Genomic DNA, 26,109 nt, shown 5'->3' on the forward strand with positions numbered 1-26,109 from the left:
ATTTTAGGTCGCCATTCTCTCTGACCGCTATTTGCCAACTAGTATTATCTTTTCCTGTGTGGAGAGAAATTGCAATCCTTAAACGAAATCCCAAATGCGTCAACAATTTTTGCGAAAAGCTGAACAAGCAGGCATGAACGGAGTAACAAATGTCAATTCTTAATAATTTATATAACAGATTTATGCCCCGCACATTCGCGTAAATTCGTATTTTTCTTGGGTACCCCGCAAGGACTGCATTTATTTACGCGCCAGCACTGCCCTTATTTGTAGACCAATTGTAATGTGAAGCCAATGTATCAGCAGCATTTCGTGCTTCTACGCGAGGTCAAAATTGTAAAAACCAACCTTAGCTAAGCTTCTCGAGGTAAGGTCATCGTCGCCACTAGTAGGCCATCGGTCGTTTCTCGGCTGCTGGTTGTTTACTATTATGCTGACTGTCAGGCCACCCAGCTTCTGTCTGTAAGGATTCGGTTGATTACGAAAGTAAAAAAAACCTCGTGCCCTCGTATTCTTACATGCAAAAACTACACTTACGTGGGATTGGAAGTGATCTCACACCGTAGAAAACAGGCAGAAAGCATATTATCTCGCCTTTTTGTGAGTCATAGTCTTAAGAGTACGTACAAAAATAGCCATACCTACTTACATACAAATTGATACATCAACTGTCTAGTAATAAATTTTAAGATATATCATTGTAACCTAAACGATTTCCAAGATGATGCTATTAAAATATGGAGTGATAAGTAAAGCTGTTCAAATAAGTAACACTACCAAACTTAGGGACACTCACAGTAATGTTGAAAAGTGATGCTATTGATTAGTGAACGTGTGTCCACTTCTTTGTTTTTGATTGCAGGTATTTTACATTAGCTTCCCTATACAACGTGCGTTTTAAAATATTCTCATAGGTCAGAGCGCTGTAGATGCAAGACTTTATGAATTATCAACTAGAACTCTATGCAGTTTTTTTCTAGAGTTTTATGTTGCCAATAGATTCATTTAAAATGTGGTGGTATGTGTTTTCAGTCGCTTGATATCGTAAGTTCTTTTCCTCTAAGCGTGCTGCGCGAAAGGTTTCTATTTTGTAACTTTTTCTGAGTACCAATTTTTTGTGTTTGAAGAAGCATTTACATCGCTCTGTGTGCTTTTCATGTTCAAAGAAGGGCATCTTTTTTTTATTTCATTTACAAGAAAAACAGTATTGGAAGTCTATTGTTCTTGTGAATAGAAAATACACATTAAAACAAATTATAAGGCATCAGCTCCCTCTCTTGGTTCAACATAATTTTTTACTTTAAAGTGCTGCCCTCATGTGACACTATTTATCCAAGTCGTAGGTGAACGCGCGACACCAACGTTTTTTCTTCTTAGCTCTCTTCGCTATAGGTGCAACCACCGTCTTTCGCGTATAGGTGCAACCACCGTCTTTTTTAAAACATACCAGTTAACAATCTATAGGCTAAGCAAGGTAGAGCCTTGCGCGAAGCATACACAACTAGATGCAGCTTTGCAAATTAGGAATTCAGCAGGGTCATGAGTTTTCACTGCCTTCCTGCAAGGAATATGGGTTTGATAATTAAGCAGAACACAAGCCTTTGGGAGCCAACCTCCCGTTACTTTATCAATGACTGCTGACGCTTACCAACACAGCCTCAAAGAGCTACTGTTGATAAATGTTAAAACAAGTGGGGAATAATATGCATCACAACAATGATGGTAGCTCAGGCTACCACGTAACACTTAAAACTAGCGAAGCTGCACGCAACCTTCATGACCATCACGACGGTAGAAGTCTACGATTTCAGCCTCTTTGTTCTTCTGAGCAGGAACGGCCTCTCATCCTTCTTTTTCGCTATTAGTGAAAACTTCCATTAGTTTTTCACTCTTTCACATTCATTCTTTGTTTCGAGCAGGAAAGAACTGCGAAATCTTCGAGTCCAGTAGAGAGTGGCACTACGCAATTTGCTAGACAGCAGATCCACCTTCTGTTTCTGCTTTGGTTTTGGAAATGTTTTTTTAGAATCGGTTTAAATGTCTGTATTGCTGCAAGTGATGAAAACCTGCCAACAATAAACTAAACCACCGATTTACGTAATTACAGTGCTCGAAGCACACAAAACTCTTAAAAGATAGAAAAAGTGTTTCCACCATTTGCTCAGCTATCAGATTTGCACCAAAACGAAATGTTTGTCAGAGGTATTTTGTGACCCTATTGAAAGTACATAGTGTGTCAATTGTCTGCGTGCTGAAAGCATTATCATTTAGAACAAACATTGGCTAAACTTTTGCAGGTTCCCTTTAACTTCTTGCGTGTGACCTTAGCGGTGGCTCCCCTTCTCACTAGACCATACCCCTTCCGCATGTCGGCGCTCACGTTGCTGCATTATGTCCCAAAAAACTTCTACCTACAACAGCGTTGCTGTTACTGAAACTAGCAACTCAATGAGGAGAAAATTTATGCAAACCACCCCCCGAACACCTGGTTGTGTACCGGGGCTGCCCTTTAAACTGTTCGCAACAGCGCCTAGATCCTTTAACTAACAATGAGTCTCTAAAGAAAGAACGGTTGAAGCGACGGACGCGCAGCGGTTAAGAGAAACTCGGGAATGAAGAATGTTGACGCATACATATTTTTCGTGGGAGGAGTAGGTTGAGGACCGTTCGGTGACACAAGCACTCCAGGAGGGGACGACGGCGAGGACGCTGATGATGACGGTGAAGCATCACCCGCCGGAACTGCGATCTACTTTGTTCCCTTCGTCTATCAGCGGCGCTCAATGAACACTTATTTGTATTGTTTGTTGCTTAAGAAAGTGTTTCGTTTAAAGAAGGCTACAAGCCCAACTGTTCCGATACAAGAGCCAACGTTAAATAAACGTGTTGATGTAGAATCCCCCACCTCCAAACTCTCAACAATAAGTAAATTCTCTTTATTTACAAACTAACCCATAGAATTTACCTAAACATACGTTTTATATAAACATATTGTGGAACTTGGAAAATAGTATTACTGGAATTGAAACAAGCGGCTACACAGGTCGGACAGACCAGGCCATTCACCACCACGACTGTTCAAAACGAATCAGCAGAGCTACAAAGCGAAACCCTGAGCTACAAATAGTGTACTAGAACAGCGTCGACTAAAGTTTGGGGGTGTTTCGCGAGCAGCCTATGGAAGGCAGCGTCGTCTATGCCTTTCAAGGCGTGTTTTATATTTTATGTTTTGGGCGTGGCACTGTCAACCTTTCTGTACAAAACGGCGTTGACGACATAACCCCTTTGCTGTGCGCGCTCACGCAAGCGCTTCTCCGAGCGGATTTTTCGAGCAGCCGAGCATCCGAATGCTTTTTGAAGTCGTCTTTAGACCTGTTTCGTACTTCCACAACCATCCCCCTGCCAGCCCAGTCAAGAAATATTTGACGTCCTGCAGATGGAGGCGGTAGTCGCAGTGGTTATGGGTACTCACTCTTTCAAAAGTATCAAGCCAGTTGTCTGCGTATTCCTCATCAGTGGCGTTGAATAAGGGGTGGTCCTGCTCAAAAAGTGCACCCGTGCCGACAATGGGTTTCGGGCACCGTTTTGGTGCAGGTGCAGCAATCTTGGTACCCTTGTGCTGTAGCTCCACACTCAGACACTCGACCGTACCAGAATATCTCGCAACAACGACCCTCTGCCTACCCCGCACCACAACCAAAGCTACAAGGGGGTTTTCAGGCGTTGTTCTTCAGCAGTAAAAATAGCAGCAAAGCACCAAGTCGCGCTGTCCAGTAAGTCGAGGTGGGCAGTCAACACGACGAGACCTTCGGCGTCCCAGCGATGGCAATGCGATTTCGTCCAGTTGCTGCCTCTTCATTGTGCACCCTCAATGGAACACACCCACGCATTGCGAATGACCAGCGCTGTCCACGCTTTTTCATTATTTGAATGAGTGTGATGCTGGCGATGGTCTGCTGTACAATAAAGAAATACGTATTTAATTATATATATATATATATATATATATATATATATATATATATATTGTAACTTTTCCGCACCCTAGCTGCTCGTTAGTGGTCCAATAAACCACGGTTCAGTTTCGTGGATTGTGCGTGTTCGTTGCCAGCGTGACTCTACCTTCGCATCGCGGGACTCCGATACCAACCCCTGGAGTTACGGAGCAGACGGCTAAAGCCCGTGATGCCGCTGAACACCGTCCAGAACATGGCCCCTTCCTCAACTCAGCCCATCATGTGTTCGGGTGTGCTTCGCCAGCGAGACCGCCCTAACTTCGATGGAACGGATGCTTACTCCATCGACACCGGCTCGCATGCACCACTGCGCCAACGACCGTACCATGTGTCGCCGAAGGAGACCAGCACTATTGACGAAGAAGTGAACGATATGCTCAAGCGGGGAGTATTTCGGCCCTCCAAAAGTCTCTCGGCGTCTCCCGTGGTGCTTGTAACCAAAAAGGACGGTTCCATCCGCTTTTGCGTACATTATCACCGTCTGAACAGCATACGCGGAAGGATGTCAATTCTTTACCACGGATCGACGATGCCGTCGACAGTTTACAAGGTACCGAGTTTTTTCCTTCCCTTGATCTGCGGTCTGGATATTGGCAGGTACCCATGGCGGATGCCGATCGCGCGAAAACGGCGTTCATCACTCCTGACGGACTGTATTAATTTAACGTCATGCCGTTTGGCCTGTGCAACGCTCCTGCCACGTTCGAGACGATTATGGACACCATTTTGCGCGTCCTGAAGCGGAAAACGTGTTTATGTTATCTCGATGACATAGTCTTTTTTTCTCCCGACTTCGACACTCATTTGCGACGCCTGGAGCAGGTTTTGACTTGCCTTTCCAATGCCAGATTGCAACTCAACACGAAGAAATGCCACCTTGCGGCGCGAAAGTTGACCATACTGGCCCACGTGGTGTCGAAGGAGGGAATTCTTCCCGACGCCACCAAACTTCGTGCGGTCGCCGAGCCCCAAAACGACCACCATGAAGGCTCTACGAAGCTTTATTGAACTATGTTCATATTTCTGCCGCTTAATTCACAACTTGGCTGCCATAAAGACGCCCTTGACGGCGCTTCTCGGCAAGGAAAGCGGTATTGGCGCTTGGTCGAGGAATTGCGATGAAGCGTTCGCAAAGTTACGTTGACTCCTTACTTCCCTGCCCATTCTAGGCGACTGACCCGACCGCGCCAACAGAAATCCACACGGATGCCAGCGGCGCTGGAATCGGTGCAGTGCTTGCCCAACGAAAAGCTGGTTTTGACTATTATGTCGTTGCTTATGCCAGTAGTACGCTCACAAAAGCTGAGCTAAATTATTCGGTCACGGAAAAGAAGTGCTTGGCCATCGTATGGGCGCTTGCAAAATTTCGACCATATTTGTACGGTCGTCGTTTGGACGTTGTGACGGGCCACCACGCATTGTGTTGGTTGTCTTCGCTCAAAGACCCGTCTGGCCGCCTTGGTCGCTGGGCTCTGCGACTTCGAGAGCATGACATCCGTGCGCTGTACCGTTCCGGCCGAAAGCATTCAGACGCTGACGCTCTGTCCCCCTCCCCCCTACCGGCGGAAGACTCGTGTTCCGTTTCTGTTCATGCCGGGCTGTCGTCCCTCGACATCACGGACATGCCATCCGAGCAGCGCAAGGACACCTGGATTCCTTCGCTTATTGACTTCCTGTCTGGCGTGCCCTCTGCTCAAGAATCGCGTGCGCTGCGCCGACAAGCTGCCAACGTTGCAGCCCGCGACGAAATGCTGTTCAGGCGCAACTACCAATCAGTTGGTCGCAAATTGTTACTGGTATTACCTCGCCATTTGTGCGCGGGCATATGCGCATCCTTCCACGCTGACCCCAGCTGCGCTCACACTGGTGTGTTAAAAACGTATGAGCGGTTTCGCCTACGGTATTACTGGCGGGGAATGTACACGTTCATCTGCAAGTACATCCGGTCATGCATCACCTGTCAGCGGCGCCAATGCCCTCCTACTCCCGCGGCGGGCCCGCTGCAGCCATTGCCGTGCCCAGAAAGACCGTTCGATCGCGTTGGGACAGACCTTTACGGTCCCCTACGGTGCACAGCTGCTGGCAACCGTTGGAGCACTGTGGCAGTGGATCACCTTACGCGATATGCCGAAACTGCTGCTCTAGCAACTGCCATGGCACGTGACGTCGCGTCCTCCCTGTTACGCCGCTTCATACTTCGCCATGGAGCTGCTCGAGAGCTGCTCGGTGACCGAGGTCGCGTCTCCCTGTCGGAAGTCATCGAAGCCCTCCTGCGGGAATGTCGAATTGTTCACCGAACTACGTCGTCTTACCACCCGCAGACGAATGGTCTCACATAACGATTTAACCGCACCTTGAGAGATAAGCTTTCCATGTACGTGGCGTCGGACCATTCTGACTGGGATGTGATACTTCCCTTTGTCACATACGCCTACAACATGGCCACGCAGACGACCACGGGATTCTCACCTTTTTTTGTGCTCTACGGACGGGAGCCGGCATGCACTCTTGACACAATTTTGCCATATCGCCCAGATCACACCGAGTTCGCACCCATTTCGGAAATAGTCAAGCATGCCGCAGAGTGCCGTCAGATCGCCCGCTCGCTCACGTCTGAATACCAGCAACACCAGAATCATAATCTCGACACTTCCACCGCGGCTCCCACCTATAGGCCTCATTCACTTGTCTGTCTTTGGGTCTCATACCCTACACCCGGTCTCTCACCGAAGCTTGTTGCAAAATATCATGGACCCTACAGAGTCGTCAAGCAAACTTCACCAGTGAATTACCTCATCAAACTGGTTGCGCCCGCACCCGACCGTCCACACCGTGGGCGCGAGATAGTTCACCTCAACCGGCTGAAAGAGTATAACGATCCTGTGGTCAATTACGGTCCTGTGGTCAAGGACAATTCGCCGTTGGGTGTATTCGGCTTGGTGCACGCCCGACGACGAGGAGGCACAAGCATCGCTTGGCGCACGGGCCGACGGAGTATTGCGTCGGACATAGCTTGCTAAGCACGAAGAACCGCGGCTTCTCCGCAGCTCTAACTGCTCGTTAGTAGTCCAGTCAACCACGCTTCAATATATATATAAATATATATATATATATATATTATATATATATATATATATATATATATATATATATATATATTTATATACATATATATAAATATATATATATATATATATATATATATATATATATATATATATATATATATATATATATATATATATATATATATATATATATATATATATATATATATATATATATATATATATATATATATATATATACATATATTTAAATATATATATATATATATATATATATATATATATATATATATATGTCATCATCATCACCAGCCTATCTACGCCCACTGCAGGGCAAAAGCCTCTCCCATTATTCTCCAATTACCTAGGTCCTGTGCCCACTGTAACCAATTTATCCCCGCAAACTTCTTGATCTCATCTGCCCATCTAACTTTCCGCCGCCCCCTGCAGCGCTTGCCTCCTCTGGGGATCCACTCTGTTACCCTTAATGCCCAGCGGTTATCTTGCCTTCGCATTGCATGCCCTCCCCACGTCCATTTCTTCTTCTTAATTTATACTAATATGTCTTAGGCATTAGGCATTGCGTATACAGGTTTGCCAGTTTTTCAAGTAGAATGTCGCCTCCATCCTTACTGGTGGGATGCCTATGTCCTCTGAGCTACTGTCTCGTTCGGCATTATCCTGTATGTCCTGGCTACTGTACAGATCCCTATAGAACTGCTCGGCCACTGTTACTATTTTATCCCTATTTGTGATGACATTGCCTTGCTTATCCTTAAGTGCATACATCTGATTTTTTCCCACGCCAAGACGTCTCTTCACTGCTTTCAGGCTACCTCAATTCTTTGCAGCGTATTCGATCCTCTCCATATTATACTTCCGTATGTCAGCTGTCTTGCGCTTATTAATTACCTTCGAAAGCTCTGCTAGTTCTATTCTGTCAGTTCCGGTAGAGATTGTCATCGTTTGCCGCTTCCTGATAAGATCTTTCGTCTCCTGTGAAGGTTTACCAGTATCCTGTCTAGCCATAGTTCCCCCAACTTCTACTGCACACTCCGTGATAATGCGTGTAAGGTTGTCGCTGGCTTCCTGTGTCGCAGGCTCGGCTTCCTCGTTAAGGGCGGATTATCGGTTCTGCAGCGCGATCCTGAACTCTTCTACTTTACGTCTTACCGTTAGCTCATTTATCGGCTTCTTTCGTACTAGCTTGTTGCGGTCCCTCCTCAAATCTAGCCTAATTCGAGATCTTACCATACGGTGGTCACAACACCTTACCCTTCCGAGCACTTCCACATCCTGCACGACGCCAGGGTTGTCGTATAATATCAGGTCTATTTAACTTCTGTGCTCCCCATTCGGGCTCCTCTAGGTCTATTTCCTACTTTCTCGTTTACAGAAGAAGGTATTCATTATGCGTAGGTTATTCCGTTCTGAAAACTCAACTAGTAGGTCCCCCCTGCTATTTCTACAGCCCAGACCATAGTTCCCAATTGCCTTGACTCCAGTCTGATTCTTGCCTACTTTAGCATTGAGGTCCCCCATAACTGCGGTATACTGTGTTTTTACTTTAGCCATTGCCGATTCCACATCTTCATAGAAGCGTTCCACTACTTGGTCGTCGTGGCTGGATGTGGGCGCGTAGCCCTGCACCACCTTGAGCTTGTACTTCTTACTGAGCTGAATTACAAGACCTGCTTTCTTTCGGTAATGCTATAGTATTCGTCTATGTTGCCAGCTATGCTTTTATTGACTAGAAGTTCCACTCCCAGTTCTCTTCTGTCCTCTAGACCACGGTAACATAGGACGTGTCCATTTTTCAGCCCCGTAAAGGCTTCGCCTGCCCTCCTAACCTCGCTAAGCCCTATTACCTTCCATTTATTGCCCTCTAATTCCTCGAACAACGCCTTGAGACTTGCTTCGCTAGATAAGGTTCGCGCGTTAAACGTTGGCAGGTTCAGATTCCATTGGCGGCCTGTCCGGATTCAGGGATTCTTAGCACCCTCTGCTGCGTCACAAGTCTCACCGCCGCCGTGGTCAGTTGCCGCTTCGCAGCCGCTGGGGACTGAGGGCCGAGGGTTAATTGGTGTATTCATGGGAGGTTGTGGCCGTTACTACACCAGGGTGCCAATCCTGCTCTGGTGAGGGAGTGCATTACCGCCAATGGTCGCCGGGGTCAGGCCGCATCCCAAGCCCCTTTGTGCAATTCCATCAATACGCGGATTTTTTTAAAATCCGGTGGGAATTGTCCCGCAACGGGATTCAAACCATGGTCCTTCTGTACGCGAGGCGGGTGTTCTACCTCTACGCCATCGCTGCATCGCTGCATATATATATATATATATATATATATATATATATATATATATAGAGAGAGAGAGAGAGAGAGAGAGAGTAACGGTAAACTAATTCTGCAACATTGGCTTGGCCAAGAGATTGAATCAGCTAAAGAGAAGAAAGAGGATGCGAAGCTGCGCTCTCTGCAAAAGAGGAAGAAGCCGGATTTCTGCTCGCGTGGTGCTCCACGGTGCTTGACTTTCCCGTGCCATCGGAGCTTGCGCTTTTGCCTGAATAAACCCCTCCCAGACGTAAGAGTTGGGTGAGGGGCGGGGTGCGTAGCGGCGACAGAACTCCCGGACTTGCGCTGAAGCCTCCGCGTTGCGGGCCTACAGCAGCGCCCCGTACAATGTGTCCGCCTGCGGACAGGCGTCTTCCATACTCACCGCGAATGGCCAGCTGGTATTCGCAACAAGAACCACGAAAAGTCTGTGGGTACGCTGCGGAAGACGTTTAAGATTGGCTCACCCATTACAGGCGGGTGAGACGATACAATCGCTGAAATAGCTCTGCTCAGCTCGCTAACGTTGTGTTTTCCCTGGATGAAACAGTGCTCACTTGGTTCGAAAACAACGAAGGCAAGTTCACAACTTGGGACCGCTTCGTCGAAGAAATCACCGGTCGCTTCGGCGACCCCCCACAAAAAAGAAAAGGGCCGAACAGACGCTGCTTCAGCTGTCACAAGTTCCTGGCAAGACGTGTACCACATCTATCAAGGAACTATTGAAGCTCTACCGAGTTGTCAACCCCCAAATGTCGGAGGAAGACAAGTTAGACCACCTCTTGAAAGGAATCGTAGAAGACGTATATCATTTTCTGATAGGAAGAGAGAAACTGGAGTCAGTAGCGAGCGTCATTCAGCAATGCCGCACATTCGAGGCAATAAAGCTGCGTCGCATTACGCCAAAATGTGGTCGCTTGGCTAACGTGACTACCATCGCTAGTTCTGACGACTGCGCACCGTCTGACTTGGCCGACACAGTTCGCCACATCGTGCGTGCAGAACTGTCGCGACACCAAGAATATCAGGAGAGTTTCGACCGCGGCCGTAAGCGCGAAGACTCATTGACAAAACAGGTGCAAACGAACCCTCTTCAGTCCTACAGCGCTGTTATCAACGACCGAAAGCCGGGAGTCCGAGGGATATAGTCCTCAGGAGAACTTCTTTCGCCCTTCCCAATGCTACCAATATGCTCCACGTTTCTGCGGCGCGAATCATGAATACCTCACTGACTGCATCCGCGAGGGCCCCGTTTGCTACTTCATTGGCATTACCGGCCACATCTCCCGCTACTACCGTCGCCGGCTCCAGATGACAAGGTACGAACCACCATGTACGTTCTACCGCTCTGAGGCTGACGCTTCACGCTAAAATGGTCACTAGCCTAGAGGCTCTATTCCTGGAGGGCAGCCGCCCGAACGTCATATTTCACCCGCTTCGGACCGGAGTCTTACACTTCGCACATTCCGCCAGTGACATTCGCCTTCGCCTCGGCGCAGGTCGCCGGCGCCGGTAAACTACGTGGTGTAAATAATGGAGGTGAGGTCGCTGGGGAAGCTACGTCTAACATTCTTCTCACCGGACTGCCTTCAACGGGTTTACCTTTGCCTGTCCTCATGATAAAAACAAAGTTGGAATTGTGGTTGATAATGTTAGAACAATGCTCTTAGTAGATGCGGGTGCAACAGTGTCTGTGATGAGCGTTGACTTTAACATCAGGCTTTGACCTAAGATGATACAAGGTACTTACATTTCGTTGTGTGGTGGTGAGTGGCTGCACCCTCTTGCAGTATGTTCAGTGAATATCTCCTTCGGCGGCCATTTATTCAGAGCAGGGTTTACTGTGACCATTGAAACTACACATGACGTCATCTTGGGATTCGACTTTTTTAACCAGTGTGGTGCTACGGTTGACTGGAGAAGTGGAGAACTTTTTATAAACGGGACTTCCTTATCTGCGCTTGTTGAAAACCGTGCTGGCCACCAGACCGCATTGCACACAATTTGCGTGTTGGAGGCCACCATCATGCCATCACGATGTGCTTATTTGGTCCCAGTATGGTCCTCCTGAGCCCAAAATCGTGAAATTGACGCTTTAGTGGAGCCCATTTCCGCGAATTGTGCCAAGAAAACATCGTCGTTCCTCGCGCGGTTGTTACCGTTGTCCATGGTAACTCTGCGTTGTGGTCTGTCAATTATTCCAGTGGGCCCATCTTGTTGCCAAGAGGTCTCAAAGTTGCCCACGAGATTCCGTATGCATCTCCTTTAATAGCAGTTCTGAAGGACGAGTTGAACGCATCCGTTATTACTTGCCCAGTGGACCCCTCCAACTTCCTACACATGATTAGGAAGTAACTTCAGCCAGATGAACGCTGTTCCCTAGCCGATCTTCTGTCCAAGCATGGAAGTGTTTTCGAATTCTGTCACAGGCAAGCGGCATCTTCCAATTCCGCCAAATCGCACTCAGCATTCAATCCATACTGTGGGAGCAAGACCAATTCGTCAGAAGCCTTACCGCGTTTCCGCGCCAGAGCGACGCCTAATCAACGACCAGGTCCAGGAAATGCTAAGAAATGGCGTAATTCGAGAATAATGCAGTCCTTGGGCAGCACCTGTCATACGCATGGAGATTTTGCGTGGAATATCGACTCCTCAATGCTGTAACTAAAGCGAGATGTCTACCCGTAACCCCAAAACGACGACGCCATTGTCTTCATTCAGCTTCCTATTTTTCCCCCGTTGACTTGAAATCAAGATATTGGCAAATTTCCATGGCCTCCAGTGATAAGAAAAAAACTGCTTTCGTAACGCCTGACGGATTGTTTGAATTCAACGTAATGCCCCTTGAACTTTTCAATGCTCCGGCCACCTTCGACCGTTTTATGGACAGCGTTTTGCGCGGCCTCAAGTGGGAAATCGGCATGTGCTACCTCGACTACGTTATAATTTTTGGTCAAACCTTCAGTTAGCACAATAGGCGCTTGGTTACTCTCTTGGACTGCTTACAACGGCTGGTTTAGTCCTAAAAGGTGTCAGACCAGACCCACGCAAAATCCAAGCAGTCAGTGATTTCAAAGAGCCGCATTCTGTCAAGGAGCGACGAAGTTTTCTTGGACTGTGCTCCTATTTTCGCCGGTTCATACATCGATTTGCAGACACAGCCTATCCTTTGACATCACCACTTCAGAAAAAGGTTTCGTTCAAGTGGACGTGTGAATTTGACGCCACGTTTCGCCAGCTCAAGCTCCTTTTGACGTCGGGGCCCATACTTTAACACTTTCTCCCGTTGGCTCCTACAGAGGTTCATACCAACGACAGTACTATAGGAATAGGGGCCGTGCTAATTCAACGCCATGGTCTTAATGAACATATCATTGCCTATGCCAGTTGGCCAGTCACTGAGTAAGTCAGAAAGGAACTACACAGTTACAGAACAGGAGTGTCTCGCTGTCGTCTTCGCCACGCAGACATTCCGCTCCTACCTCTATGGACACCCGTTTACCATCGCAACTGATCACCATTTGCTATGCTGGCTCGTCAACCTTCTGGATCCTTGCGGCCGCCTTGCACGTTGGGCCCTGCGTCTGCAAGAATATACATTCACCGTGTCGTACAAGAGCGGCCGTAAGCATGCGGAAGCGGACTGCCTTTATCGCCTGCCCCTGGAAATCACGACCTGTGATTACGACAGTTTCGACTACTGTCTTGCTTCTTTGTCAACACCATTCCCCGATCCCTCCACTTTCAAGATAGAACAGCGCCGGTACAAGAGTCTGCAGCCCTTATTCAATTGCGCACGTGCCGACAGGCGTCATAGCCGCTTCTGCATTCGCGTAAGCCTACTATTAAAAAAAAAAGTACTCTGCACTTGGTTCCAGGCTTTTGCTTGTGATACCGCAAAGCCTGCGCAACAGCATTCTTAATTTTATGCCCGACGATCTTACGTCAGGACATACGACATTCGCTCGTACAATTCACCGCGCCAAACTAAGTTTTTGCTGGCAAAATATGCTCAAAACCACAGACAGGTATGTTGCCAGTTGTATAAAATGCCAGCGGACAAACGTACCCCCTGCCACTCCATCAGGATGGCTTCACCCACTGAATCCACCCCTGCCCATTTCGAAAAAGGTCGGCATCGATTTACTGGGACCATTTCCACGCTCATCGAAGGGTAATCGATGGATTATCGCCTGTGTCAACTACCTTTCACGTTACTCTGAGACCGCCGCGCTACCATCTACTACTGCTGCGGAAGCGTCTCTGTTGCTGCTCCACAATATACTTCTTCGTCATAGAACTCCCGCGTCATTATAAGTGACCGTGGCCTTCAGTTTATAGCGGATGTCGTTGAAGATCTTCGCGTCTCTCAAGTGCAGTTCCGACACTCTACACCATACCATCCTCAAACGAATGGCCTCACCAAGCGAACGAAGCGAACACCGTCCAATATGGTAGCAATGTACGCAGCCTCCGACCACAAAAACTGGGACGACATCTTGCCATTTCTTACTTATGCCTACTGCACCGCCAAACATAAAGTCACCGGATACAGCCATTTCTTCTTTATGCTCGCCAACCTCGTTGCTGACTGGACACCATCATCCCTTTTGCTGAACACGACGAGCCTTCAGTAGCTAAGACGCTTTCCCTTGCCGAAGATGCCCGTAGGTTTGCGCGCCTACGCACGTTAGCGTCCGAAGACAGCTATAGGCAGCGATATCACCATCGTCACCGGGACCTCTCTTACGCCCCAGGTGATCTAGACTGGCTCTGGACCCCACAGCGCCGACGTGCCATCTGCGAAAACTCGCCCATTACACTGGTCCCTTTGTTGTTGCGAAACGTGTTGGCGAAGTTAATTACGCGCTGTCACGCATAACCACCACTGGTCTTCGACGAGCCAAGTTGTACATGTGGCGCGTCCTTAACGCCACAACTCCCGTACCACACAGTAACTCGCCCAGAGGGCTTCGTCAGCGACGGGGGAAGTGTAACGGCAAATCAATTCTGCAGCATTGTCTTGGCCAAGTCAATTTGATCAGCTGAAGAGAAGAAAGAGGATGTGGTAGCTGGGCTGTCTGGAAAAGAGGAAGAAGAAGCCGGATCTCAGCTCGCGTCATGCTTAGCGGTGCCCAACTTTCGCCTGCCTTCGGAACTTGCGCTCTCGCCTGAATAAACCCCTGCCGGACTTAACAATATATAAATATATATATATATATATATATATATATATATATATCTATATATATATATATATATATATATATATATATTTTTTTTATTTATTTATATATTTATATATTTATGTTGTGGTTTTAGACCGAATGTTGTTTATTCCAGGAGCAGGACCAAGTCAAGTGTAGGTACATGCGTACAGACAATTGCCGACCTCGCGCGCCGAGCACCTTCTGTCGTACTTCTTCTGCTGCTACCAGCGTGCGCACATACTATCCTGCATAGATTCGCCACGATCAGGTGGCACTCTTTCGTGATGTGGTGCATAAGCTGATGGCATTAAAAAAGCTGCTCATTAGCCTTCCAACAATATGCGGGAACCGCAGGCTGGGGAGGCCGTTACTAGCTACATAAAGGATGTCATTCACCTGTGAAAGCGCGTTGACTCTTCAAGGACAGAAACAGAGAAGGTCCGACACATCTTGAAGGAGGTTGATGATGATGCTTTTCAGATATTGCTAGTCAATGAACCCCGAACTGTTGCTAACGTCGTCTACCTTTGCCAGGGTTTCGACGGGCAGTGCAAGCAGCGAGCCCCCACTCGGCAAACTTGTATTCGGGAGCAGCCCGTGTCATATGTGGAGGTCGTAATGGGGACCCTACGCTATTTGCGCGAATCAGATTTCTGCCGCGAACGGGTGGCCTGTTTAGTCTCCCTGCACCCTGGTATGTCAAACTCACCTTATACTATGGCGCCTTTGCTTCAGAATGTGATAAAAAAAGAGGTCGCTGAGGCACTATCATCGGCTTAGTATAACCTCGAGCTAGCGGGGCCCAGAACTTACGTATCAGTAGCAGGACTGTTATCACCAGCCTGCTTCGTTTTCTCGCCGAACTGTTCTTTGCCAACCTGCCGCTTCCTTTCCTACCGCTTCATTTCCGCCAGAGCTCCGTGCCCCGACTTCATTACCAGTACGACCGCCGTTAACCCAGGTGAGAAGTCCCGGGTTTAAGGGTGTGTGGCGCACGTTGCACAAGCGTCTGACTTGTTTTGCATGTGGAACGTCCTATTTGATTTCAATATGCATGTCGCTCTCTACTCTCACCGCCGCATATTTGATGCGTGGCGCCAGCAATCTCCAGGCGCCTTTTTTTACGCCACCCCTTACTTTCCTGCGTATCGTCCTAAAAACAGCGGAACACGGACGAGGACGGAAAGAAGTAGACAAGGCGAGCGCTGTTTCGACGTCGAAGTGACGTCGAAACAGCGCTCGTCTAGAGTACTTCTTCCGTCCTCGTCCATGTTACGCTCTTTCCAGATGTCACCTTACCAACTCGCCCAGCTCTCCACCCTTTTCCTCTGTATGCCCTTCAACTAGTGTCGCCGACTGACCATCTACCTTTCACTGGCTGCTGTTCAGCTTGTCCACGTCACCCTTCCATGTCTTCCATGCGTCGCCGCCCTACCAATGCCGAAGAGGAAAACTAAAAGCCGCACTACCGGAGGCAAGAACAGGGTCGCCATAGAATCCTAGAAGTCCTCATTTCTCGCCTCAACGTGTTGTCGATGTAATTGTAGAAGGTATCTCTACCATTGCTCTTATCGTCATTGGAGCCGCTGCTTCTGTCATCCACGCCGACATCTGCCGTTCTATTCGAAAAGTCATGATGCCGCTTTGTGAACTCCTATTACCCACAGCCAGTTCACAGCCCATTTAGCCACTAGCGTCCTTAACGGCTCCTGTCGTAATCCAGAACAATTCGTACACCATAAAATTCATCGTGCTGCCATCTTGCTCTCACGACATCATCCTCGGGTGGACTTTCTTTCCCACAATACCGCTATCACTACTGTTCCCGTGGTAACGTCCAGCTTTCTTCTGTTCTTTTCGACGATTCCTGTCATGCCCTTACGAAAGTATTCCTCGCTAAAACACCGACTTCCCGCCCAGCTCCTCCGTCGTCGTTCCCCTGTGTTTGACATCTGTCCCCGACGCCAGTGTTATCAGCAACCCTCCGACATTTTATTCCCCCACAAATGCCTTCGCCTTCTTTCCCCCATTTCAGCGGTTCGTGATGGCGCCACCACTATGTTGGTGACTAATCTGTCAGCGACCCCGTGCGCTTGTCTACAGGGAGCAACACTTGTCTTCGCCGAGCTTGTAGATGCTCGTCTAGTTGTTGATATACCAGGTGATCTTTCCCATCTGAATATCAGTCAACTGAGTGCTTCTCTTTGTTCGCACGGGCTATTGCCATGGGATGCCTTTGCCCACAGCATCGACGCCAATCTGGATGCCACCCAACAAGGTCTTACTTTATTACTGTCCAAGTTTCGTTCTTCCTTCGAATGCACGCAAACTGCGCTGGGCCGCACGTCTACTGTTATGCACTCAGTCGACACCGGATCGAATGCTCCACTTTGAGAGCGCCTATTTTGTGTGTCTCTGACAGAGCGGCGAACCATTAAAGACGTCGTCACAGATATGAATCAACCGGGTTTTATCCGTCCCTTGATGAGTCCATGGGCTTAACCAGTGGTTGTGGTTAAGAAGAAAGACGGCTTTCTTCGGTTTTGCGTTGATTATGGCCTGTTGAGTACCATCACAAGAAAATACGTGTACAATCTTCGATGTATCGACAAAGCGCTGGACTGTCTTCAGAGAGCAGAATATTTCTCGTCACTCGACCTAGGCTCCAGGTACTGGCAAGTTCCGAAGGCGGAGGCTGATCGCGCAAACACGGCATTTGTTACCCAAGACGACCTTTACAAATTTAACGTCATGCTGTTTGGACTTGGCAAAGCCCCCGCCACGTTCAAAAGAATGATAGACAGTCTTCTCTGTGGCCTCAAGTGGAAGATGTGCCTTTGTTACCCGGGTGACGTGTCATTTTTTCTCCCGATTTTGAGATACAGCTGGCTCGCTAAGAACAAGTCCTGACTTGCCTTGTGAACACTGGTCTGCAGCTCAACCTCTCAAAATTCCACTCTCCCGCACGCAAGATTACTTTCGTGGGCCATGCAGTTTTCAAAGTCGGTATCAGCCCCGGCACGACAAAGCTTCGAGTCATTGCGGAGTTCCCGAAGCCGGGACACTGAAAGCGCTACAAAGCTTCATTGAACTGTGCTCTTATTTTCTTCAATTTGTTGGCAACTTTGCGACAATCATTTCGCCTCTTCCCAAGCACCTCAGTAATGACAGCGGCATTTCTGCTTGGTCCCCATCCTGCGACGAGGCGTTTGCGATACTGCGTCGTTTGTTGGCATCCCGGCTTATATTGCGGAATTTCGGCTTGTCATCCCCAACAGAAGTGCACACTGATCACAGTGAGATTGGCCTCGGTGCACTACTCGCCCAGCGGAAATCCAGCTGTGAGGAATATGTTGTTGCGTACACACCGAACACAAATACGCCGGAATAGGAGTAAATGGCTCGCTGCATAACTCGTACCACGTCGGAGTTCTCAAAACTCCTTCCAATGGAAGTTTCTCCTTACTCCCATTTTTTCCGCAGTGTTTTTAGTAGCATATGGGAGTTTAATTTTACTGCCACTACAATGGGAGATTTTAGGGGTACCATTGGGAGTGTATTGTTTCCACCAACTGGGAGTTTTCAGGGGGCGTGTTGGGAGCAGTGTTGACCTGCACTCGAGGTATTTTTTTAGTTTTTTGTGCGCTTGATTTAAGCGCTGCAGAGGAATTTGTTACTGTATTTGGGACTTCTTATTGAGCGCAGAGGCCGCATTTTGATTTTTAGTTTAGGAATACGTAATTTCTAGTCTATTCCCGCTTCAAACGTACAATGGCGAAAAAAAAGTTGGTTTTCTGTACAGTCAATTTATTGCGTAAAATTACATAAATACCATATACGTTTGAACGCGTTAACAACACAATAAAAGTACTGAATCAACAAAACACCTACATCGAGAACTCAAGGTATCTTGGTAAGAACTTTATCTACTACAACACACCTGAACGAAAAAAAAGTAAGCCATTCGCAAATAATGAGGTCAGCATGTCGTCGGTGCGCTGTTTGCTTCCACTTTCCTCCCGAACGCTGACGTTGCCACATCTCCTGGCACGTTCCCCAGGAAGCCACAGCAGCACATGTATTAAAGGGATAGCAACACGCTTTAAATCTGCGGCAACAAATACGGAAGCATATTGGGGATCTGACCTAAAAAAAAAAAAAAAAGAAAAGGCATTGTAAAGATGCTGAACTTGTCAATCTTATGTCCAACTTTCTGTAATGTGTGAATGTTTATTTAAGGCTACGAAAAATTGCACTGCCGTCCGACACACCTGCGCCCGCTAGTTCGTCAAAACGAAGTGCTCTGCTGTTCAAAAGGGACCGCGACCCTTGTGGTGACCTACTTCTCAAAATGCTTCCTTTCCCTCTTTTTCTTGCGTGTAGTGTTCTGGGAGCAAGCTTCACGTTTACCACCCTCACTGCCCCTCTCTCCCCTTACAGAAAGTTAAGGAAGAATTTCGGTCGGGGTGGCACCTGCGCGTGCCCCCCCCCCCATTCAGAAAATAAATAAATAAATAATATAACCAGTCGTCCGTCGACTCTACAGAATGCTCCCGCAAATGGCATTTGCTGGTTATAGTTACACGCGCCTAGCGTACGGAGAGCTCCCACGGGGCCCCGACCTTCTCCCTTTCCAAAGAAAGCATTTAATACCTTTCCAGAGAAAGCAATTAATCCCTTTCCAAAGAAAGCAATTATTCTCCGGCGGCACGCGGCAGTCTACCTCGTCGTAGCAGGCGCGGCACGCCCAACGCGTACTTCTCAAGAAAATCGACCGCCCTGCGACGTTTGACATGCCAACTTCACCTTCGCCTGCCAATAAGCCACAGACAGCCTAGGAAAAACACCTAACAGCCGTTCACAGTGCGGAGAGTTTTCATTCAGCTCGCGAGCGTAAATGAGTTGGTGTTTTGCTCGAGCCCCGCGCAAATACGCATTGCTTTCACACCGTTCGGCATCCCCAATGACGTTCCGGGCATGGCGCCCTCTCTCACGCATAACGCTCACCTCCAGATACGGAGAATCGCCCGTGCAGTGGCGCGGGAAATACGCCTAGTTTATTTGGCACTAGAAGGGGCACAAGGCTCCCAAAATGTTGGGTACAATATAAAACGTGAAAATCTTACCTTCATCCCCCTCGAAGACAGACAACCTAGTTGTTTTTAAGGAGCCACTCTCAGCGATCACTGCATTTAGGCCTCTCGTCGGCTCGCTGGCGTATTTCGTCCTCTCGAAGGTCGGTGAAAGGGAGTAGACGTTGCATTGTGTTGCACGTCAGTGCAGGCTGCTTCTACAATGTTCGCAACGAGCTTCGATTGTCGGGATGCACTTCACATCCATTCGTGAGGCCGCAAGTTCACATCGACAACAAATTTTCGGGGACGCTGAAGCTCATACGACAGACGACACTAAATGGCAGCCATTTCGTGAGGCGTAGAGGAGGAAGTGAAGAGAAGGAGGACAAGGAAATGTAGGAAGTGTGGGAGTTTTAATACTCCCATCAGGACAAACGCAGTATTCACAGCTAGATACTGCGTTTTCTGAAGAGGTAAAATCGTGGTAAATGCGCCTACTTATGACGGCTTGTGGCCTCTGGTGTAAAACGGCAGTTTTTCCGCCATCATACAACCACACGTGGGAGCAGGCTGCCAGCCGTAAGGAGTTTAAAAGACGTGTTCCAGCAAAAAACTCCCATTCAGGCAAACTTGTGTTTTGTGTGTAGGTGAGTCGGACACTGACAAAAGCAGAAGCAAATTACTCCGTCACTGAGAAGGAATGTTTGGCCATAATATGTGTACTAGGGAACTTCCGCCTTTACTTGTATTGCCGCCAATTTGACGTAGTGACCGGTCACCATGTGCTTTGTGGCTCGCCACCCTAAAGAATAATTTAGGTCGCCTTTGGCCGTGGGCTATTCGTATGGTACGGGCTATTCGTACGGGTGGGCTATTATATACCGGTCGGACAGAAAATATGCGCGTGGTCCTAAATCCCCGTGGTCGTATCCGTGTGGAGATCGTAAATGTTCGGATGTTGACGGACTCTCCTGCTCTCCAATGCCGGCTGACGTGTCTTCCCTTGTCACAGCGGACTGTAGCTTGTCGTCGCTCAGTGACACCAACATGGCTGCCGAGCAGCGGAAGAACCCATGGATGGCTTTCACCATCGGCATCCTGTCTTGTCCTTCAGCTACCGGTGCACCCAAGCATTGCGGCGACAAACCACTCTCTACCAACTCCGTGAAACGCTTTGTGTGTATATATATATATATAGATATAGTCAGGTAAACGATAAGAACAACTTTGCGGTTAACTTGTTTATTATAAATAAGTCCGACAGTTTAGGAAGTGGAACTTCCTTCCTCAGGGACAATCCCTGACAGTTCCACTTCCGAAACTCTCGGACTAATTTATAATAAACGAGTTAACCGCAAAGTTGTTCTTATCTTTTACCTGACCGCTTCTTCTGGCCCGTTGCAAAACTAATCGATATATATATATATATATATATATATATATATATATACATATATACATATATATATATATATGTGTGTATATATATATATATAAATATATATATATATATATTTCCCATTTTCTGATTCGCTACATGCCTAGCGAGGGCCTCTGTTCTGGCAGTCTTGGTGCCAAAGGGAGCTTAAGAGGGTTCAACGCTGGTCGACCACTCTCGACATGTCGTAGACACTCGAGTCACGGCCCGGGGGTTAAAAAGAAGGTACCCTTCACCCCGAGTAGTCCGAGTGGCGCTGGCCACAACCCCCAAGTGCAGGAAATAAAAATACCTTACCATAAATACCCGAGAAAGTGCTGGGGAAACAGCCCCGCCGGTAGCGTAGTGGTTATCCCACCAGACCGGTATTCTGGAGGTCGTGGGTTCGGATCCCACCCGGCGGGCATTTTTTCACCACTTTCTTTTCGACTCAAAAAATTCTTCATCTCTTTCTATGACCCACCACAACCTCCCCTTTGCTTTCCGAGGTTTTCTTGACTGCCAAGCCTTATTTTCTGTCTTATTTCACGGAGCCCCTCATTTCCCATTTTCTGATTCGCTACATGCCTAGCGAGGCCTCTGTTCTGGCAGTCTTGGTGCCAAAGGGAGCTTAAGAGGGTTCAACGCTGGTCGACCACTCTCGACATGTCGTAGACACTCGAGTCACGGCCCGGGGGTTAAAAAGAAGGCCCCCTTCACCCCGAGTAGTCCGAGTGGCGCTGGCCACCACCCCCAAGTGCAGGAAATAAAAATACCTTAACATAAATACCCGAGAAAGTGCTGGGGAAACAGCCCCGCCGGTAGCGTAGTGGTTATCGCACCAGACCGGTATTCTGGAGGTCGTGGGTTCGGATCCCACCCGGCGGGCATTTTTTCACCACTTTCTTTTCGACTCAAAAAATTCTTCATCTCTTTCTATGACCCACCACAACCTCCCCTTTGCTTTCCGAGGTTTTCTTGACTGCCAAGCCTTATTTTCTGTCTTATTTCACGGAGCCCCTCATTTCCCATTTTCTGATTCGCTACATGCCTAGTGAGGGCCTCTGTTCTGGCAGTCTTGGTGCCAAAGGGAGCTTAAGAGGGTTCAACGCTGGTCGACCACTCTCGACATGTCGTAGACACTCGAGTCACGGCCCGGGGGTTAAAAAGAAGGTCCCCTTCACCCCGAGTAGTCCGAGTGGCGCTGGCCACCACCCCCAAGTGCAGGAAATAAAAATACCTTAACATAAATACCCGAGAAAGTGCTGGGGAAACAGCCCCGCCGGTAGCGTAGTGGTTATCGCACCAGACCGGTATTCTGGAGGTCGTGGGTTCGGATCCCACCCGGCGGGCATTTTTTCATCACTTTCTTTTCGACTCAAAAAATTCTTCATCTCTTTCTATGACCCACCACAACCTCCCCTTTGCTTTCCGAGGTTTTCTTGACTGCCAAGCCTTATTTTCTGTCTTATTTCACGGAGCCCCTCATTTCCCATTTTCTGATTCGCTACATGCCTAGCGAGGGCCTCTGTTCTGGCAGTCTTGGTGCCAAATGGAGCTTAAGAGGGTTCAACGCTGGTCGACCACTCTCGACATGTCGTAGACACTCGAGTCACGGCCCGGGGGTTAAAAAGAAGGTCCCCTTCACCCCGAGTAGTCCGAGTGGCGCTGGCCACCACCCCCAAGTGCAGGAAATAAAAATACCTTAACATAAATACCCGAGAAAGTGCTGGGGAAACAGCCCCGCCGGTAGCGTAGTGGTTATCGCACCAGACCGGTATTCTGGAGGTCGTGGGTTCGGATCCCACCCGGCGGGCATTTTTTCACCACTTTCTTTTCGACTCAAAAAATTCTTCATCTCTTTCTATGACCCACCACAACCTCCCCTTTGCTTTCCGAGGTTTTCTTGACTGCCAAGCCTTATTTTCTGTCCTATTTCACGGAGCCCCTCATTTCCCATTTTCTGATTCGCTAAATATATATATATATATATATATATACAGTCTAGTCCACTTATAACGATATCCAAGTGCCAAGAAAATCCCATCGTTATAAGCGGGTCGAGAAAAAAAAAAGCCACAAGAGAGGTCAAAAAATTTTATTAGCATGCAAGTGAGGTAGTGCAACTACTCGTTTGCAGAAAAGCCATAGTGCGCTTTCTTTTCTGCTGCGACGGCGCGCAACTTTGCGAAGGAAGCGCCGCAGGCGAATCGGCCATGGCGTCCGAACGTTCAGTCCGACTCCGCAGTGAAACTGGTGAAACGTTGAACGGAGACAGATGCGGAGAAAAAAAAGCACTCAGTTCGGCCAACAGGTTCGGCGCGCAGAAAAGGCGAGGGAAACTTCCGAGCTGCGAGCAGTGCGAGCCGAACTGGCCGAAGCAGCCGAACGTTGGTTCGGCCGGACGCGCGGATGAGGCCAAAGCAGCGGCTCCGGGAGGGGAGTCGGGAAGAAAAGCTGCTCCTCCTCTCGCTTGGCGCAGTCCACTCGTTTTCTGAGGGGAGGACGGGATGCAAGGCGCGTCGCGTGCTGTCGGCGCCGAGTGCCGGCGCCAGCGCCGGCGGCAGCTCGCATTTTCGGCGCACGCGGTAAGCGGATTCAATCGCTATATCCGATATCGCGGCTCGGGAGCATCGTAATAAGCGGGTTATTTTACCATAGAAAGCATACAAAATTGGACGGTGCAATCGTTGTCCATCGTTATATCCGATATATTGTTATAAGCGGTATCGTTATAAGTGGATTCGACTGTATGTATATATATAAATATATATATACGTATATATATTGAAATATTTATATATATAGGGACAAAGAAATCTTGGAAGATATGGTAGGAAACGCCAGGAAAAAATATTTCGCACAAGGTATACAGCGCGCTTGTTGTCAATACTTCAGCAATGACATTTATCTTCGTGAGTTCAAACCCTCGCGTGGGTGGCACGCATTATATACGGGTATTTGTAAAGAGAGAAATGGAGTGTTAGTCTACGAAGATTGGTTTTGGAGTGTAAGTGGGGCTTATTGGTTTAGAAGCAAGGGTCCATTTATAAATGCACACATGGTAAAAGTAATGTGAGGTTTGGTCGATTCATAGGACAGGTTGAGTAGGTATTTGTTGCCATGCTACGTGGCCTTAAGCACGGTTCTTCGAAACGCCGTAATCCAAACTGCTGCTAGGGGAAGTCGTTATCAGAGGTTGTCCGGGAGCTAGACGTAACAATGCGCATGTAAATGGGTCAAGAAAAGGAAGGACAAGAAATATACAACGGAGACCTCATTTCGCAAACAACCACATTCTTTGAGCGAGCCTCTACTAAAATTACAAAAAAACCATATAGTTTAGAGCATGTGTGGGGCACGAGAAAAACCAGCGCAAAAAAGGGAGGGGAATAGAATTCTTGAGTTATTACTGAAGGTGTGTCTTTGCTTAGAAAACTAGAAGCCAAACAAGACCACCCCAACAAATTAGGGAAACACATTCGGAGCTGGACTAAGCGGGCCATATTATTAGTATTGAAGTACTCGCAAGTCAGTGCCTAATGCTGTATTGACCATGAATATTGGCCAGAAATATATATAACGTTGCGAGTAATGAACATACGCAACTGGCCCTGAAGACGAAAGGATATGTGCCTTACCAGCCTAGACAATAAAGGGTTATGGAAAATCCAGGCAAGGGGATATGCACCAAAGAGGTGTTAGGGAAGACGAATAACCCCAAGACATGCATGCGCCAGAAACGAGCTTGGTGATTGCAACATGTAGACCTGCGTTCCCATTAGCTCAGCTCCTGCGGATAAAAACCTTAAGCGGATACTGGCGTGTCGGCTGTATTCTTGACAAGTGGTATAGGTCCGTAGTTTTGATACCGCCGTGGAGCTACGTTCCTGCACGCTACCCCTAATGTCCAGAGAAACCAGTTAGCCCGACATCTGCCTGGGCTCTATGCGCGAGCGGGAAGCGGACAAGTTTAGCGTTAAAGACGACAGCGACGACGAGGACTGGCTTGTTTCATACGAACGCGTGGAGTGGAAGTCGGGAAAAAGGATAACAAGAAATTACCGCGTGACAGTTGTTTGTTGTCATCATGTTTTCGACCTCATAAACTTCTCTCATTTTCTCGTGGCCCATACACCTTGATTGCATACTGCAAACTCTCCCTTCCCCTGCCCAGTCCTCACCCTGCTAAATTATATATACATGTATATAAATACCTATATATATATAAATATAAAGAAATATATATATATATATATATATATATATATATATATATATTTAAATATTTAAACTGGGATCGGCAGCCAAGCAAACCTCAAAAAGCAAAGGGGAGGTTGTGGTAGGTCATTGAAACAGATAAAGAATTTTGAAAGAAAGGAAGAAAGTTGTGTTATTTCTGTGCACCCCTCATTTCCTAATCTGATTCTCTCTCTCTCTCTCTCTGTATATATATATATATATATATATATATATATATATATATATATATATACATATATATATATATAAATATACATATATATATATATATATATATATATATATATATATATATCAAGGTTGCAGTCGTCATTGCCAGTGCTATTCGGCTTTTTTTTTTTTTTTTTTTCCGAAATATATAATAGGGCCGAATGACGTGTGCTTGTCACGTTTCTTTGATTCATTGATAAATAAGCGAAAATATAAGTCGAGAAAAAATCCGCCGTTTTCCGGGAGCGGGACTCGAACCCACATCTCCGCATAACCGGTGCGGTGCGTTAACCAATTACGCTATCCCCACAGCGGCTTCTCTCTCGACTTTAAAGCGGGGGTTTATATTTACAAGAGCTCTGAGGCCGGTCAACTAGCGCCGCCCCTCGACTACCGCGGGAGACGTAGAACGTCTTCTTTCCCAGCGGCCGCCACGTAGAACGTGGTCGGAGGTCGGGGTTAGCAATTGGCATATCCGAACTGCTGGAGCCAGTGCCTCGTAATGCATGTAGCAG

The 26,109-nt window shown here is 47.7% G+C and overlaps 3 non-coding genes across 3 annotated transcripts; all 3 read left to right on the top strand.

Annotated features, from left to right (window-relative positions):
* Positions 1-21,936: 21,936 nt before the first annotated feature.
* Positions 21,937-22,009, top strand: Trnat-ggu (transfer RNA threonine (anticodon GGU)). Its single transcript has one exon. It is a non-coding gene; the product is annotated as a tRNA-Thr (tRNA).
* Positions 22,010-22,400: 391 nt separating this feature from the next.
* On the top strand, positions 22,401-22,473 carry Trnat-ggu (transfer RNA threonine (anticodon GGU)). Its single transcript has one exon. It is a non-coding gene; the product is annotated as a tRNA-Thr (tRNA).
* Positions 22,474-22,864: 391 nt separating this feature from the next.
* On the top strand, positions 22,865-22,937 carry Trnat-ggu (transfer RNA threonine (anticodon GGU)). The gene has a single exon. It is a non-coding gene; the product is annotated as a tRNA-Thr (tRNA).
* The last annotated feature ends 3,172 nt before the right edge of the window (positions 22,938-26,109 follow it).

Source organism: Haemaphysalis longicornis, unplaced genomic scaffold, assembly GCF_048455015.1.
Source record: "Haemaphysalis longicornis isolate Haplotype H1 unplaced genomic scaffold, Haemaphysalis longicornis Haplotype H1 scaffold_11, whole genome shotgun sequence".
NCBI classification, from domain to species: domain Eukaryota; kingdom Metazoa; phylum Arthropoda; class Arachnida; order Ixodida; family Ixodidae; genus Haemaphysalis; species Haemaphysalis longicornis.